The sequence below is a fragment of the Ictidomys tridecemlineatus genome, chromosome 7 (genome assembly GCF_052094955.1).
Source record: "Ictidomys tridecemlineatus isolate mIctTri1 chromosome 7, mIctTri1.hap1, whole genome shotgun sequence".
Lineage (NCBI taxonomy): Eukaryota > Metazoa > Chordata > Mammalia > Rodentia > Sciuridae > Ictidomys > Ictidomys tridecemlineatus.
The window spans coordinates 107,233,171-107,247,521 of NC_135483.1; the positions used below are offsets into that span (position 1 = coordinate 107,233,171).

The 14,351-nt window shown below is 39.1% G+C and overlaps 1 protein-coding gene across 6 annotated transcripts in view; it reads right to left on the reverse strand.

Moving 5' to 3' along the window:
• Window positions 1–14,351, reverse strand: part of Arhgef4 (Rho guanine nucleotide exchange factor 4) — a 158,535-nt gene that overhangs the window by 61,492 nt on the left and 82,692 nt on the right. The gene's annotated exons all lie outside the window — the stretch shown is intronic.

Sequence of the window (14,351 nt, forward strand, 5' to 3'; positions counted from 1 at the left end):
AGATCAGGGGCTGACAGAATAGAACAAACATCGAAATCAAGCAGACCTGAAATCAAACCTAAGCTACTTAATCAACCAACAGATGAAGTAATCATCACTTGCCAGGCACTTCACTTCTGTGAACTGCCATTTTTCTTACCCATAAAATAAAACTTCAGTGAGGACTAAACAGAAGAGTCCTCAGTTAAAATGGCAGTTCCTTGTACCCGCTCCCCTATATCCACTCAGCAGTGTCCTTCCACTCCTGACTGCTGAGGGCGCTCTGGTGGGGAAAGAGTTGCCTACATACCAGCATGGAAAGCCAAGACCACCTGAGTAATTACTCCCAAGGCTTTTAAATGTACCCAAGGTGTGTTTTAATCAGGGATGCTGAGACACACAGAGTCAGACATGACTGTCATGAAGGATAAAGTTTACACTCAGATCTCTACCAACCAGAGACATGGCATACATGCAGGATCATATGGGGAAGCACCAGGGTTGACCAGAAGGCAAAGAGAGTCAAGAAGAATGTAGGTGAAAGCCTTTATTGTGGATGCTGTGGGAAGGAAAGGTGAGGTAGGGAACAGTGTAAGATGGGCTAGTCTGAATCATTTCACTGAGCTCTGGGCTGTAGGACCTGTCCCCAGTGGTGGTTCCCTGGGAGGATTAGGGCAGAGGAACAATGGCTTAGCACATGAGAGATCTACAGAGAAGGTGGCTTGCATTTGAGATGCACTCTGGGTAAATGACTGCCATCTACAGGAATTAGCTAGCCCTGGGAGAGGCAGTCTCTCTCCAGACACGGCAAGGCCCCACATTACCAAAGCATCACAAAATACAGGGGAAAAAAATGATGAGCACAAGTAGCTTCCTGTGCCCTTGGAAGAAGGGGACCTGATCTTCACTGTTGATGACGTCCCCAGTTACCATTGGGTCCCAAAGTGAACAGGGAACCTTCTTCCCCCAGCCTATCTGTCCTGGACTATGTACCTCAGTGAACATCTCCATTCCCCAGGCACCCAAGTTAACCTCTTGGATGTGGCAGATGTCTCTCTTCTGCTCCTTGGTACAACACCCAGATCCTCTCTTAGGAGGGCTTGTTGCCTGGTGCTGCAATGCTGTGACAGACAGGCTTCACCGCTGCCTATTCACATCCAATGGCAGGCTGACAGGGAAGGATAGAGACGGCTGACTATCTTGGTCCAAACTGAGGCAACTTTGAAGGGCAATTCTAGCTCACTGGTACCCCGAGAAGCTGGTGAAGGCTGCCACTGTGTCTGCATTGTGGATGAAGAGACTTGTCCCTGGGCCCTCTGTTACTTCTTTCCCCTCCCTCTCATAGCCATCCTGCACTTTAAATTCTGTCTGTGTCTGCTTCCAAGGAACCCCAAACTATGGAACTAATCTGTTACACCAGTGTTGGAAACACCACTTCCTCATCATCTTTGAAGTCCATCTGCTTATCTTTCCCCATTGATAGTGTTGTACTTTATGGCCACCATTACGTCTTGCTTAGGAACCAAAAAGAATGAGGAGTCCAGCTCCTGGCTCACAATCGTTGTGTGTTATTTTAGGTTTCACCATAGGCAGTAGAGATAGATAGATAAATAAATCAATCAATAAATCATAAATATATATATATATATATATATATATATATATATATATATACACACACACACACACACACACACATACATATGATACATATAAAGCAAAAGCTTTACTTCCCCAGAACAGATTTGGTGCACATCCACTGCACTGCAGTCCCTTGGGGAGCTTTGCATGAGGGTTGGGCCTCTGGTTCAGTCAGACTTTTACACAGATCTGCAACTCCTAGTACAGGTGCTGCCTCCATGAAGAGGCCTCTTTGTCCAGGGTGTTTGGTCAGAGGGCTACTTTCCCCAGGTGACTCTGCAGAGACCTTATCCAGGAGAAGAAAGGAGCTTCAAAGATATTCTTCTCCCCAAGTCTCCAGTGCTTTTCCATTTCCATCCCTTCCCCTGCTCGCCACCCAGGACCCTGGATCCCAGAAACAGCAGGGGCCTTTTGTTCAGAACTTCCTTAGCAGTGCTACAATGCCACTGTCTGTACTGATACATCAGCCCCTGGACTGGTACTGCTTCACTGAGTGGGGGGACAACATTGGGGGAACCGGTGCCTCTTGCTTGCAGCGTTACAGTAAGTGATTAAAGGTATGGCTGTTACCAGTCATGAACTGAATAATCATAAGCACATATACAATGGGAGTCCCATAAAGATTATAATGGAGCTGAAAAATTCCCATCACCCAGTAATGTCATTGTTGTAGTGACATCACAGTGTGATGCATCAGTCATGTGTTTATGGTGATGCTGATGTAAACAAACCTGCTGCATGAAAGTCCAGCAACATAATTATGTATAATGCGTAATGCTTGACACTGATGATAAGTGACCAAGGTACTGGTTTATGTTTTTACCACACTATGCTCTTTATCATTATTTCAGAGCATACTCTTTCTACTTATCTATATGCATACAGGTGTACTACATATGACTGTAAAACAGTGTGCTGTGTTATGTGGCTGCCATATCATATATTTTGTGTTTACCACATTTCTTGAATGCAACATTTTCTCCAATGCTTGATTTAATCTTTTATTGTTTTGCTCATCGTGGCCTTAGGAGTTATATGAGATATGCATGCGTGTGTGTGTGTGTGTGTGTGTATGTATATATATATATATAAGTAGAGAGAGATATTTAGATAGATATATAGATATAGATATATAGTCTGGTATAGCCTAGGCATAGAGCCTAGATTTTGTAAGGACACTCTATGATGTTCACACAACCATGTAATCATCTAACAATGTACTTCTCAGAATGCATCCCTGTCATTAAATGAAGCATGACTACTCTTTCATTTTGGCTTGTTGTCTTAAAAGATCACTTCAACACTTGGCAGTTCTGCTCTCTCCAGCTCAGCTCAGTTCAGCTCAGTTCTTGATGGACTCATAATTACTCTCCTAATACAGAAGTGACAATGACCTTTTAAAATGAAATTAGTATCCAACATTAACCAAGATCAACTATATTTTGGGCTAAAAAGTTAAGCTTAACAAATTTAAAGCTACTAAATCATATAAAATATGTTCTCTGACTATACTCAAATAAAACTGTAAATAATGAAAGACGTGGAAAATCTTGAATATTTGGAAATCTAAAAACACATTTAAAAGGGCTGGGGTTGTAGCTCGGTGGTGGAGTGCTTGCCAAGTATGTGTGAGGTACTGGGTTTGAGTCTCAGCACTACTTATAAATAAGTAAAATAAAGTCCATTGACAAGTTAAAAAAATACTTTTAAAACAAAACAAAACAAAACAAAAAACATATTTAAACATATCTTTAGAGCTGAGGATATGGTTCTGTGGTCAAGTGCTTGCCATGCTTAAGGCCCCTGGTTCAGTCCCAGCACTGTTAAGAAATAAAAATTACTAAATAAATAAAAGTAATCTATAGATAAAAAGGAAATCACAAAGGAAATTAAACTATTTTTAATTGAATAAAAATAAAAATACAACATACCAAAATTTGTAAAATACAGCTAAAGCAATGCATAGAGGAAGATTTATAGCTTTAAATGCTTCTATTACAAAAGAAGAAAGATCTGGAATCAATCATCTATACTTGTACCTTAAGAAAATAGAAGTACAGCAAAAGAAACCTAAAGAAAGCAGAATATAAGAAGTCATAATGATAAAAGGACTCAGTGAAACTAAAAAAAGAAAAAAAAATAGAGAAAAAAGTCAATGCAACCAAAAGCTAGTTCTTTGCAAAGTCCAATAAAATTGATAAACTTGTCAGACTAATTTAAAAAAATTGGAAATAAAGAAGACCCAAATTATGAATAACAGTAATAACAAAACAGACTTTAAGTACTTTAAAGGCATAATACTCTGCATGATCTTATGCTCATAAATTTGATGACTTGGATGAAATGGACAATTTCTTGAAAACTCGACTAATCAATAATCCATAACCTGGATAATTCTATGTATATTAAAGTAACTAAATTCATAGTAAAATATTTCCTAACAACACCTGGATCTGTCAGGGCCAAAAAAAAAAAAAAAAAAAAAAAGAAAAGAAAAGAAAAGAAAAGAAAATCTCAAATCTATAGAAGTGGACAGAAGTGGACGGAAGAGTTCTGACAACATGAACTTCATGTAAGCCCTTCATGTAAGTCTGCTGCCAAGAAGCAGAGAAATCCCCTCTTGGGTTCTGAGAGAGGATTAGCCACAAAGGACCACCTGCCCTCCCAAGTCCTGATGCATTTCTAACCATCTTCAATGACTCCCCCTTAAAAAAATGAAATTCCAGTTTTCTCCCTGCATTGTTCTTCATTAATGAACATCATTCCTATAGCAATACCCTGAATAAAATCATCTCCTTAATTTTCCAGTTAATTTTGTCCTTCACAGTCTTGATATGTGGACTTGCATAGGACTGGAGCTCACCTTTGGATCCCTGTTTGCTCCCCTCAGATAAGGGCTGCTCCATTTCTGACTGGGACCTGGGAACAGCACTATGTCCCACTTTTGGCCCTGTGCTCTAGACTCCGATCCAAGAGCATATTTGGTTTTGATTTCTTCGGAGTACTCATCTGAGTTCTGGGAAGGCTTCTTTTATTTCATGCTGTGACCATTTGGTGATCTATGTGAACAGATTAATGGTTTATAGAGACCTTTTTCTGTCAAGTGGTTGATAACAGAGAATCTGATTCGTTAGTCTTTTCTATTTGTCTCTTAGTCTATCTTGAGCTCAAATCAATAACTAATTTCATTCCCACTGGGAAGCAGATATCCAGACTGGTGATTTTTATATTTCTATTTCTGTTTGACCCATGATGGAGATTTTATAACTGAAGCTATAATCTTTCTCTCTGTGTGACTGCAGGTCTGTAATTCAGAAAAGCCTTTCCCTCTCATTGTGTGTGCAATAATTTCCAGATAGTATTACCAAATTTGATACAGTCTCTTAAAGAAGCTCTATTCTGATTGGCTTTGATGTAAGCAAGTGCTTGGACAAACTGAATATTCGTAAAATTACCACAAGTTAAGGAAATGGAACCTCAAATGCTCTCAATGTGAAAGAAAGGTTTTTTTTTGGGGGTGGGGGTGGGGGGTATTGGACAAAAGGGATGCTGTGCAACTGACACTCCCAGCCCTTGTTTATTTTTGAGACAAAGTCTTGCTAAATTGCTGAGGCTTAGCCTCCCAAGCCACTGGATTAAGGTGTGCACCACTGTACCCAGCTTAATGGGTTTTCTGATTGAATAAGCCAGCATTTCTTCTACTAAATGTTTAAGATGATAAAGAAATGTTTAATCAAACTGAATCACTATTTTGATGAACTTTAAATAGGTTAAATAGATAACTTGAAAGATAATTTTCAAGATTTTCAAGTAACTTAAAACCTTGGAGTTAATTAATAGATATTGAATAGATAACCTAAATCATTTCAAAGTCAAAATACTGAATCTCTGATTACTAAACATACTTTGTTACATATATTTTAAATTTCTATATGATATAGAAAGGGAGAGGCTATACATTGAGTCTATTAATTAATATGTTTATTTTGTCTGTAATCTCAGAAACTTGGGAGAATGAGGCAGGAGGACTGAAGTTCTGGGCCAGCCTCAGCAACTTAGGGGGCCTTTAGCAACTTAGTGAGACTCTGTCTGAAAATAAAAAAATAAAAAGGGCTAGGGATGTGGCTCAGTGGTAAAGCACCTCTGAATTCAATCCCCAGTCCAAAAAAAATTTTAAAAGGAAATTTTGTCAAGCTCAAAGCTGTTTAGCTTGAATTAACAATTAAAAAAAAAAACACATTTAAGGCTGGGCCTAAGAGTGCACACCTATAATCTCAGCTATGTGGGAAAAATTGAGGCAGGAGGATCTCAACCTAGAGGTCAGTCTGGGAATCTGATTGGGACTCTGTCTCAAAATAAATTTAAAAAGGGCTGGGGTGTAGCTCAGTTGAAGAGCACTTGTCTAGCAAGTGCAAGGCCCTGGGTTCAACCCCTAGTACTACAACAGAAGAGAGGGGGCTATTTTCAAGTATTATACTGTTGTAAAAAGATAGAATTTGGTTTTCTCTGTGTTAAAATGGAAAAAATTCCTAGGATCATTCACCAGCTCTTGAAAAAGAGGTTGTAAAAGGTTATCTATTGCTTTCTGTGTAACTGGTCTAGATATCGGAAATTCTGAGTATTATCAGAATCATTTCCTATGCTTTATGTTGACTTTGTAATATCCTTGCTTATTTTTTTAAAAAGTTTCTTACTTAGGAAAGAGCCAAGGATTTTACAATCATGTTAACTTAAAAATACATTATTGTCACTTTGGTTAAATATGTAGCCATGTACTATTCTGTATAACTCACAATCCAATTTGGGAGATTTGATGTTCAAATCTCCCAACAACTTTTGATATTCCGCCTTTCAAAGATCAAATACTACATGATAACTTTTGCAAGAAGACCACCTTTGACATTTCCCAGAAGGCCCCTGGAAAATCCTAATGCATCTGTTCTTTTCACTTTGTAAAAAAATACAAGTGCTACGAATGGTGTGACCCTACTTCGTGTACAACCAGAGAAGTGAAAAATTGTGCTCTATTTGTGTACAATGAATCGAAGAGCATTCTGTCATGTATAACTGATTAGAATAAATAAAAATTTAAAATAAATATAAAAAACAAATGCTAGATATTTTGAGATTTACTTGATTATGCTACTACTGATGAATTGAATGGGAAGAGTTGTCAAATGGGAAGGGATATTCAGCTTTCCCTCGGTTAAATCTGTACGTGTAAAATGTTAATATAAATATTTCAGAAATCGTATGCTAGGTGGGAAGTGGACATTCCTGGAGAAATGCTCATGCCACCCTTGTGTGTGATGTATTTCCCATTTATCAGAGTCCTGGTGCTGTTCTGCCTGGTATTATATAACAACATGACAGTGTTATCAGTCATAATTTCAATTATTTTAAAAATGTAGACTCTACAACTTGAATCTAGCTTTTTGTAGGCTAGTGGTATTCAATTAAAAGTTCACATCACTTACCTATGGAGTTTTATTAATATACATATGTTTAGGCCTCCCTCTAAACTTACTCAACCTCCTTACAGATTTGTTTGGTATATTAATAATATAATTTTGTCAGGATTATTATATGTGATATCTGAAGATTTATGTTCATCTATTTTTATAAATTAAATTAAATAATAATTGTCTTCTTTAAAAAGAGGACTAATCATTGTGTTGATATTGTCTAGAACCTTTTTGGTTGGCTTTATTATCTTGTTCGCTATACTGCAGAAACAAGCCAGTTTAGAGTATTCTTATTATAAGCTCAAAATTGTTAGTGACAATATTCTTGTTATGGGCTTCATCAATTTTTTGAAATGATCAGTAATAAATTAATTACAGCTACTTTATACATAATTTTTTTGTTTGGTTTCATTTTATTCTGATGCTTCAGCTATCAGCTTGAATGCTTTGTCTTTACCAAAAAAAAGACAGTCTCAAGAGCCACACAAAAAGTCAATGCCAGGTACTTTTGTGTGCAGGCTTTGATGACAATGCATAAAAATCTTTGGGACCACAATGACAAGCTAAATCCAGAGTTCAGAATGAGATGGGCTCAAGAGACTGCTAATCCAAGATGAAGCTGAGCAAGAATTAATTAATTAAAGCCCAATGAACTTTGGGAGGATGATTGTGGCTTTTATTTGGAAAATGTTGATATTTTAATGTACCATTTTCTAAATACTTAAGGAACACCTTTTTCTTTTTTTTTGGGGGGGGTTATATCTATTTAGTATACCATGCTTTTATAAACTAAAACAAAACATTTGAAAATAAAATCTTTTCCCCTGCTTGACCACTCCAGAATATGGAAACTTTTAGTATGTATTCTGAGTTTCATAGCAATACAATTATTTTCATAGATTCAATAAGAATCTGTCCTCCTTGTTAACAAGAAATCTATTGGAAATACTGGTTATGGAAACAGGCCTTGCCTGTTCATATTCATATTTGAAAAAGATGCTCATTTAAGCAGAATATGACTGGACACTTTTAAGAACCTAAGGTTGACTCCATAGAGCCAACACTTAAAAAGCCCTCTTGGAAAAACTGCCTAGTACCTGGCTTATGGTGTTCCCAGCTTATAAAAGGAACATTACTTTCTGGCAGGCTCAGCAACTTTAAGATATTTAGGAGGGCTGGGGCTGTAGCTCAGGGGTAAACCTCACAAACATGAGGCACTGGGTTCGATTCTCAGTACCACATAAAAATAAATAAAGATATTTTGTGTAGGGGCTGGGGATGTGGCTCAAGCGGTAGCGCGCTCACCTGGCATGCATGCGGCCCGGGTTCAATCCTCAGTACCACATACAAACAAAGATGTTGTCTCCGCCGAAAACTAAAAAATAAATATTAAAAAAAAAATCTCTCTCTTGCTCACTCACGCTCTCTCTTTCTCTCTCTCTCTCTCTTTTAAAAAAAGATATTTTGTGTGTCCATCTATAACTAAAAAAAATTTTAAAAAGATATTTTGGAAACCTCAGGATTAAAGGAATTCATGAAAATCTGTAGGCAATGTAGGTGATATCTGGTGAGGATTTTTTGGTTTGGCTTCTTAGCTTCTGATGAACAGTGTCTATGATCTGGAAGATCCCACATTGTTAAGATTTCAATTCTCCCAAACGAGATATATAGATTCAAAACAATCTATACTAAAACTGCAAGAGGACATTCTGTAGATATTGACAAGCTAATTATAAAATATACATGGAAAGGTTAAAAAATGAATAAAACATTACTGAAAAAGAAATTTGGAGGGCTTGCATACCTGCTTTAAAGTTACAATATGGACTTTAAATAGAGTCCAGAAATACACCCATAATATAGAGTTTTTAACAAAGGTACAAAGACAATCAAGGATGTCTTTTAATAATGTCAAGGAAGGACGGTCTTTTCAAGAAATGGTGCTGCAAAGTGGGAAATGCACATACAAAAATGAACTGTGACCCTTTCCTCAACCCATATAAAATTAACTCCAAATATATGAAACAAATCTAAGTATAAAATATAAAACTACTAAGACTTTCAGGGGAAAACATAGCAGAAAATCTCTGTAATCTCAGATTAAGTAAAGAGTTCCCAGATGCCACACCAAAAGTATGTCCAAAAGAGGAAAATGATGAATTGGATTCAGTTTTGACACGATAACCTTTATGCTGCAAAATATACCATTAGAGAATTAAAATACAAGCTACACTCTGGAAAAAAGGTTTGAAAATTGATTACATGTCTGGAAAAGCACTTATACTCAGAATATATAAAGAACTCTCAAAATGCAACAATAAGAAAATAAGCAATCCAATAAAGATTTAGACACTTTAGCAATAAAGATGTACATATGACAAATAAGAAAAAAAGATGCTCAATATCGGAAGTCACTAAGGAAATGCAAACTAAAACCAAATGAGATATTCCACACTTAATAGAATGGCTTACAAAATCTGGCAATACTGAGCTAATGAGAATATAGGCCAATGGAAACTGTTTTACTTTGTTAATAGGGATGCAAAATGTACAGCTACTTTGAAAATGAGTTTGTTAGTTTCTTATATAGTTAAGCATACACTTACCATATGACCCAGCAATGGACTTCTCCCAAGAGAAATAAAAACTTACGTCCATATAAAGTTTTGTGCACTATTGGTCATAGCAGCATTATTTGCAATAGCGATAGCCAAAAACTGGAAACCATCCTTCAACTAGTGAATGGATAAACTGTGGTACATCTATTTAATGGAATACTATTTAGTAATTAAAAGGAAAAGAAAACTACTGATAAAGGCAAAAACATGGATGAAAGTTCAATGTATTACACTAGGTAAAAGAAGCCAGATTCAAAAGGCAACACATGATGAAATTCTATTACTATGACCTTTTGGAATAGTCAAGTCCACAGGGATGGAGAATAGATTAGCAAGGAACTGGAGGGGGAGGAAAGGAGTTCATTACAAAGAGCAGCACTCACTTTCTGGAGTGATGAATCTATTTTGTAGTTTGAGGTGGTCGTGGTTAACATGACTACATATCATCTGTCAAAACTTTTAGAATTTTACACCCCAAAGTGTGCCTTTGGCTTATATAACATAAAAAACAAATCATTATAAAGAAAGAGCAAGCAAGCAATGTGCCACATCAACTTTCTGCTTAGAAAACCTTTCCATGGCTCCAAGGATCATGATTAGTCTGAGTTACTGGGTATGGAGCTGTAGCCTGATCTTCCTTTGTGATGCTTCCCCTTTCACTGGGCTCATTATACCATGCTACCTGCAACTGCTATACCCCCAAATCACCTGTGATACCCCAGCACCAGTGCTCAGCACCACAGGCTTCTTTCCTCTGTAATCCTTATGCATCTTTATACATTGGTTTTCTCTCTTTAAGTGCTTTCTACTCCTTAATACAGCAAAATGCATACCCCAGGCCATACCTCCTTCTGCCAAAGTGTTTCTCTGGACTAGCCCCCATAATAGCAACCTCTTTTAAGATTCTATGCAGGAAAGTTTTGGGAATAGTCAAACCCTACACATTCCAAGAACTGACCCTTGACCAAATCATAGGAGATTACTTTGGAGTCCTTGGGATATCCTGTTTTTTGTACATCTGGGTCCTTGGGCCCTGCCAGATACTTTATGCAAACAATGTGATTTATGGTGGGGGTCTTGAGCTACCCCGTTTCAGTGTGACGTCTTGAGGGATGGAGACTGAGTCAGTCTGGTGGGTGCTACATGCTTAAATAACTAACCTCCAATAAAAAACCTGGTTACCTAAGCTTGGGGAACTTTTCTGGGTGACAATTCTTCACATGTTGTCACAAGGTATTGCTGTGTGAATTAAGCATAGTTTGTGTGAATGCAGGGGAGGGGCACGCCTACAAGTTTGGGCCTGGTATCTCCCAAATCCTGCCCTTCATTCCTTTTCCCTTTCCTGATTTTAAATTTGTATCTTCTCACTGTAAAAAAGCAGAACCAAGAGGGTGACAGCATTGTCAAGCTCTGTGAGTCCTTCTAGCAAACCATAGGGTGAAAGTGGCTTGAGCACCCCTGACATATCATCCTGCTGGGTTTACCTCCATCAGAACACTTGCACTAATGGATTGTCACTGCCTGTTTCTCACCGTGCTGACAAGAAACCTGTATAATTCATTTATCACTAGTGCCTAGTACTGTGCCTAGAATAGGTATTAAATAAACATCTGAATGAAAGACAGACTTAGTCTGCTCATAAGCCTGATGCCCACCTGAGCCAGATACTTGCCTCAGGGTCTTGCGGAAGAATGTGGAGGTAGCTTGGGTTCTCTCCCAAGAAGAAATCCTATGACTTTGACCAGGTAGTGAAAACCATCAACCCCAGAAAGCCCAGACTGGAAATTAAGATTGTCAGATGAAACACCCACAACGTAAATTTTAAAAGCCTTAGCCAAGTAACAGCAGTAACAGCAGGGTGCTAGCTGAGGGTTCTGAAGGCTACCATGCTTGGGGGAAAATGAGAACAGTGAGGCAGAAAGAAGGGCCATGGAAATTCCACCCTGTCAACTACATCTCATTTTCTAATTCTGCCTTTCAGGAAAGTCGTCTCCACAGCAGAATGAATGACATTTCAGTGGAAAATGTTGACATTTAAAATTCAAGGAGTCTGTTGGAAATGAGGAGCCCATGGGTCCTACCTGGTTTCCCTGCCTAATTCCCTGCCCTGCCTGTAAACTGCCACCTCAGACCTCAGAACCCTTTGTGTTCTTGCTGGGAGCTCCAAAAATGTGTAGCAATAGGCTCCACCACAAAAATCACACAACAATAATTAAGTTTTTCTAGGGATCCCTTACTGGTAATTTTCAGTCTTCCTTAAGAGATAAACACAGTTCAATTAAACACACACGTGCTTCGTCATAGAGCCTGAAGTCCACTCAAACAGAAAAACAATACGCCAAAATGCCAACTCAGTGGGGAGTGCCCAGCCCAAATCAATACCTTAGACTACAGTCATGGGATTTTAGGTTATTGGAAAAGACGTCAGACCATTGATTTTAATTTCCTTGCTTTGCAAATGGAGAAACTGGCACATCCCCATTTGTGACTGCTGAATAACAACAGTGAGCATGTGATTAGCTACAACACTATTTCTGTATGACAACCAAACCAGTACACTGACCTTCCTCACTAGACCTGGAACAGCCACTCCACACCTAGCAACACGTTCCCATCAAGTCACATCAAGCCTGGCTTGAAGCTTTCTTCAAACATGGTCTCATGGGCAATCGTAAGCAAGTTACAGTCCCTCTCAGTCTGTTTTCATATGTAGATTATCAGTCCTATACCTGGCATATAGAAAATGCTCAGTAAATGTTCATTTTCCTTTCCTTTTCCCACTAAGTTTTCCTCTCTAGTAGCCTTTTCCAACCAGACCTCCTCATTTGAACCACAAATCCAGAGAGAATTATTGGAGTGCTTTTCTCAATGCCTCCCAATGATGGCAAAAAGCTCGTAGCACTGTAGAAGAGAAGAAAGTAATTTGTTGTATTCTATGGCTGTCTTAGGGCATCAGGGTTAATTCTGTTCAGGAATCCAACTGAGAAAGGTGATGGCTTCGTGGACTTACACAGTTCTACAGCAAACTTACCAGTATCCTTTTACACATCTAGTACTGGTCATTGTTCTTGAGAGTCCAACCAACAGGCAAGGAGGGGTTAGTGAGATGGGAGTAGGGCAGAGAAGATGAGGAGGCGATTTAAAAGGCCTCCTCCCTGTGCTTCCATAGCTGGTTGGCCCAACACTCCTGCAGCACAGTGTACTGCCTACACACCCTGTGGTTAAAGGGTCAGCTCTTAGGCTCTTAAGGAACAGACTTCTAGACTTCATTACTCACCTACTACCCCCACCAACCCTCAACAAACACATACCCTAAATATTCATGAGAATGTCACTGATATACTTGAAGATCATTCAGGCTGCCTCAGTGCCCCTGGGCTAGTATGAGGAGTTCCTGGATCCCAGGGTTGCTTAATAAACCTGAATCTCTGCCATCTTCAACTGTCTCACTGATACACATTCCCTGGGACATAAAGAAAAAATGCAAGGGCACTCACTGAGACCCTTTGGGCTGGGTTTACAGTTGCTGAGGTGATACCACACAGGTCTTCTAACTCTAGAAGTCAAAGGAAAACCTTTGGGGCAAAAGATAGGGATAGGTAGCTTTGCTAGTTTGTCTCAAGTCTCACTTAGCATATTATCTAGCTTGGTTCTATTTAAGCACCTGAGAGGAGAGAAAGGAGTTTCTAGGGAAGTCCCAAGAGATGGGAAGGAATCACAGCTGTGGAACAATGAAAAACTTTTAAGTTGGAGACAAGAGCCTGATTATTCAACTTTTCTGAATTTCATGTGTCTGCTTTGGAAGAAAGAAGATGGGAGTCTGTAACACTCAATGCAGAAGTGAGCATTTCTTTTTCCAAACCCTGACTATAAAGCAAGGCCCAAACCCTGCATTCAAGGTACTCTGAAGACCCTGCCACAGCTCCCTTTCAACATGCCTGTGCTCCATCCTGAGGCCACATGCATGCCCCTCCACTCCTCTCTGGTTTTGAAGTTCTGATCTAACACACTATCTCACCCCCATACCTGTGTGGGGCCCTGCAACTTTTTCAGGCTGGATCCCTAACACTATACAGAAGCACGACAGGTGCATCACTTCCCTGATTTCTGGGCAACAACTGTCTTCTCAGCACCCACTGCAAAGGCTCAAAATGTTTGTAAATTGTTTGCAAAAAGGGAAATATAAAGAAACCAGTGCAGCAACTAATCAAGGGTAGCTGATCACTGCTCATAAGACCACTCTGGACTATCTCACTCTTTATTTAAGGCTGAAGTCTTGTCTCCAACAGCATCCAGATTTGGTCCTCCTGGCAGAGGAGCAAGCATATGGTTCCAGGAGACACCCAAGCAATTCCATCTCAGAAAACCACTCCTGTTCCAAAGGGCACAAGATGAACCACTTCTGGGCTGGGCCACTCCGTCCTGGGGCCAGGACCAGGCATACTCCAGTTAGAAGGTGCAGTCTAACCCTTCGCTGTTAGATTCTCTTTCATCTTCCCACCCTTACAGAGGTCAAATTGCTGCAGTTCACAAAACCAGATATGTGCCTAGTCAAGAACAGTTTAGGCAAAGGAAACTGCCTATCCAGGGACCAAATGCTAGTCTCGCCTTAAAAACTCAGTTTCTCAGTTAACCACAGGCCTGCTAC